The sequence below is a fragment of the Neophocaena asiaeorientalis genome, unplaced genomic scaffold (genome assembly GCF_003031525.2).
Source record: "Neophocaena asiaeorientalis asiaeorientalis breed wild unplaced genomic scaffold, Neophocaena_asiaeorientalis_V1.1 scaffold312, whole genome shotgun sequence".
NCBI lineage: Eukaryota > Metazoa > Chordata > Mammalia > Artiodactyla > Phocoenidae > Neophocaena > Neophocaena asiaeorientalis.
This window is the reverse complement of record NW_020174707.1, coordinates 2,941,073-2,946,077: the sequence shown is the minus strand read 5'-3', so window position 1 is coordinate 2,946,077 and position 5,005 is coordinate 2,941,073.

Here is a 5,005-nt window from a genome sequence, read left to right as displayed (position 1 = left end):
CACTACTGGGCATATACCCTGAGAAAACCATAATTCAAAAAGACACATGCACTCCAATATTCATTGCAGCACTATTTACAACAGCCAGGTCATGGAAACAACCTAAATGCCCATCGACAGATGAATGGGTAAAGAAGATGTGGTCCATGGGCTTCCCTGGTGGCGCAGTGGTTGAGTGTCCGCCTGCTGATGCAGGAGACACGGGTTTGTGCCCTGGTCCAGGAAGATTCCACATGCCACAGAGCAGCTAGGCCCGTGAGCCATGGCCGCTGAGCCTGCGCGTCCGGAGCCTGTGCTCCGCAATGGGAGAGGCCACAACAGTGAGAGGCCCGCGTACCACAAAAAAAAAAAAGATGTGGTCCGTATATACAATGGAATATTACTCAGCCATGAAAAGGAACGAAATTGGGTCATTTACAGAGACGTGGATGGATCTAGAGCCTGTCATACAGAGTGAAGTAAGTCAGAAAAACAAATATCGTATATTAACGCATATATGTGGAACCTTGAAAAATGGTACAGATGAACCAGTTTGCAGAGCAGAAATTGAGACACAGATGTAGAGAACAAATGTATGGACACCAAGCGGGGAAAGCGGCAGGCTGGTGCGGGTGGTGGTGTGATGAATTGAGCGATTGGGATTGACATGTATACGCTGATGTGTATAAAACAGATAACTGATAAGAACCTGCTGTATAAAATATATATGTGTGTGTGTGTGTGTGTGTGTGTGTGTGTGTGTGTATACTATTCAAGTCATCTAAAAACAAAAAAATTATCTTCTTTCCTTCCAATCCCATTGGAAACTACTGTATTCCAGTTTCCTTCCAGAGAATTTTTATGCTTATAAAAGCAAATATGAGTAATTTTCTTTGCTATACCTTTTGATTTTTCATACAAATAAAAGCACACTATAAACACACACACAAAAAAAACTACAATGAGGTATCACCTCACACCGGTCAGAACTGCCATCATCAGAAAATCTACAAACAACAAATGCTGGAGAGGGTGTGGAGAAAAGGGAACCCTCTTGCACTGTTGGTGGGAATGTAAACTGATACAGCCACTATGGAGAACAGTATGGAGGTTCCTTAAAGTGCTAAAAATAGAATTACCATATGACCCAGCAATCTCACTACTGGGCATATACCCTGAGAAAACCATAATTCAAAAAGACACATGATGCCTGGTGCACCTCCACGCAGCCTACACCCCATGCCACGAGGTGTCACTCCTGCTGGTGGTGTGCAGTAACATCTACAAGGGCCTGGATGGGGATGAAAACCAAGGGCCCCTGGCGGCTGACGCCTTCCTTCCACTGCTAACAGAGGAACTAATCTGGAGTCCAGACATTGGAGACGCAGTTGGACATGGAGTTTCTCATGGAGCTCTTGGATCTGGACGAGCGACGGGGAGAAGTCGGGTACTACCTGACCACGTGGTTTGGGGCCCTGTACCACATTGCCCACTACCCTAACAGCCCAACACGGGCCACAGGCGCCAGGTCCTCAGCTCTCAGGCCCAGGCCTCTCTGTGCCAGTGGCACCGCAGGCAGACGCTGCAAAAATAAAGGCCCACTGAAGCCCAGGCCAAGCTGCCCCTTGAGGAACCATGGGCAATACAGACTGTGCAAGAGACCAATGATGATTAGAATCTCAAACCCTTCTGCTCTGCAAGTAATATTCGGGAGACACCTGGAACAGCACCAACTTCTGACCACTGTAGTTTAAACTAGAGGCAGCAAGAAGGAGGGGTTCCCAGGAAAAGGAAATGGGTCTGAGGGAAGACCTCTGAGCCTTTGCATTGCCTGTTCGTGCTTCCTGGCATGCCATTCCCGAATATCCACACTGCTCCTTTCCCTCCCTTCCTTCAGGTCTTTAGGCAGATGTCACCTTCTCAGTGAGGCTCTCTCCCAGACACCCCTGTCTAAAACCAAAGCTTCTCTGGCTTGACCCTCTCTGTAGGAAACAGAATAATGCCGCCCCCCAAGATGTTCACCTCCTAATCCCCATAATCTGTGTATAGGTTACCTTAAGTGGTAAAAAGGGACATTACAAACGTGATGAAATTAAGGATCTTGGACTTCTCTGGTGGTTCAGGGGTTAAGACTCTATGCTTCCACTTCAGGGGCCACGGATTTAATCCCTGGTGGGGGAAGTTCCGCATACCACAGGGTGCGGCTAAAAAAAAAAAAAATTAAGGGTCTTGCGATAGGGAGATTACCCTGGATTCAGATGGGCCTGATGTAATCCCCAGGGTCCTTGTAAGAGGAAGGCACTGGGGTGAGAGACAGAGGAAGAGATGCATGATGATGCAAGAAGAGGTCAGAGTGATGTGGTCAGGAGTCAAACAATGTAGGCAACTTCTACAAGCTGAAAAAGACAAGAAATGGATTTTCCCCTGGAATCTCCAGAAGGAACTCAGTTTATTTATTTCTTTTTCTTATTAGTTATCCATTTTATACACATCGGTGTACACATGTCAATCTCAATCTCCAAATTCATCACACCACAACCCTCACCCCTTGCCGCTTTCCCCACTTGGTGTCCATACGGTTTTTCTCTACTTCTGTGTCTCAATTTCTGCTCTGCAAACCGGTTCATCTGTACCATTATCTAGGTCCCACATGCATGCGTTAATATATGATATTTGTTTTTCTCTTTCTGACTTACTTCACTCTGTATGACAGTCTCTAGATGCATCCCCGTCTCTAAAAATGACCCAATTTCATTCCTTTTCATGGCTGAGTAATATTCCATTGTATATATGGACCACATCTTCGTGATCCATTCGTCTGTTGATGGGCATTTAGGTTGCTTCCATGGCCTTGCTATTGTAAACAGTATTGCAGTGAACATGGGGGTGCGTGTGTCTTTTTGAATTATGGTTTTCTCAGGGTATATGCCCAGTAGTGGGATTGCTGGGTCATATGGTAGCTCTATTTTTAGTTTCTTAAGGAACCTCCATACTGTTCTCCATAGTGGCTGTACCAAATCACATTCCCACCAACAGTGCAAGAGGGTTCCCTTTTCTCCACATGCTCTCCAGCATTTGTTGTTTGTAGATTTTCTGATGATGCCCATTCTAACTGGTGTGAGGTGATACCTCATTGTAGCTTTGATTTGCATCTCGCTAATAATTAGTGATGTTGAGCAGCTTTTCATGTGCTTCTTGGCCATCTGCATGTCTGCTTTGGAGAAATGTCTATTTAGGTCTTCTGCCCATTTTCTTGATTGGGTTGTTTTTTTTTTAATATTGAACTGCATGAGCTGTTTATGTATTTTGGAGATTAACCCTTGGTCCGATGATTCATTTGCAAAGATTTTCTCCCATTCTGAGGGTTGTCTTTTCGTCTTGTTTATGGTTTCCTTTGCTGTGCAAAAGCTTTGAAGTTTCATTAGGTCCCATTTGTTTATTTTTGTTTTTATTTCCATTACTCTAGGAGGTGGATCAAAAAAGATCTTGCTGTGATTTATGTCAAAGAGTATTCTTCCTATGTTTTCCTCTAAGAGTTTTATAGTGTCTAGCCTTACAGTTATGACTTCAATGCATTTTAGGTTTATTTTTGTGTATGGTGTTAGGGAGTGTTCTAATTTCATTCTTTTACATGTAGCTGTCCAGTTTTCCCAGCACCACTTATTGAAGAGGCTGTCTTTTCTCCATTGTATATCCTTGCCTCCTTTGTCATAGATTAGTTGACCATAGGTGTGTGGGTTTATCTCTGGGCTTTCTATCTTTTTCCATTGATCTATGTTTCTGTTTTTGTGCCAGTACCATATTGTCTTGATTACTGTAGCTTTGTAATATATAGTCTGAAGTCAGGGAGTCCGATTCCTCCCGCGCCGTTTTTTTGCCTCAAGACTGCTTAGGCTATTTGTGGTCTTTTGTGTCTCCATACAAATGTTAAGATTTTTTGTTATAGTTCCGTAAAAAATGCCATTGGTAATTTGATAGGGATTGCATTGAATCTATAGATTTCTTTGGGTAGTATAGTTATTTTCACAATATCAATTCTTCAAATCCAAGAACATGGTATATCTCTCCCTCTTTTGGTATCATCTTTAATTTCTTTCATCCATGTCTTACAGTTTTCTGCATACAGGACTTTTGTCTCCCTAGGTAGGTTTATTCCTAGGTATTTTATTCTTTTTGTTGCAGTGGTAAATGGGAGTGTTTCCCTAATTTCTCTTTCACATTTTTCATCAATAGTGTAGAGGAATGCAAGCGATTTCTGTGCATTAATTTTGTAACCTGCAACGTTACCAAATTCATTGGTTAGCTCTAGTAGTTTTCTGGTGGCATCTTTAGGATTCTCTATGTATAGTATCATGTCATCTGCAAACAGTGACAGTTTTACTTCTTCTTTTCCAATTTGTATTCCTTTTATTTCTTTTTCTTCTCTGATTTCCGTGGCTAGGACTTACAAAACTATGTTGAATAATAGTGGGGAGAGTGGATATCCTTGTCTTATGCCTTATCTTAGAGGAAATGCTTTCAGTTTTTCACCATTGAGAATGATGTTTGCTGTGGGTTTGTCGTATATGGCCTTTATTACGTTGAAGTAGGTTCCCTCTATGCCCACTTTCTGGAGAGATATTAAAATAAATCGGTGCTGAATTTTGTCAAAAGCTTTTTCTGCATCTATTGAGGTGATCATATGGTTTTTATTCTTCAATTTGTTAATATGGTGTATCACATTGATTGATTTGCGTATACTGAAGAATCCTTGCAACTCAAATAAATCCCACTTCATCATGATGTATGATCCTTTTAATGTGTTGTTGAATTCTGTTTGCTAGTATTTTGTTGAGGATTTTTGCATCTATATTCATCAGTGATATTGGTCTGTAATTTTCTTCTTTGTACGATCTTTCTCTGGTTTTGGTATCAGGGTGATGGTGGTCTCATAGAATGAGTTTGGGAGTGTTCCTTCCTCTGAAATTTTTTGGAAGACTTTGAGAAAGATGGGTGTTAGCTCTTCTCTAAATGTTTGATAGAATTC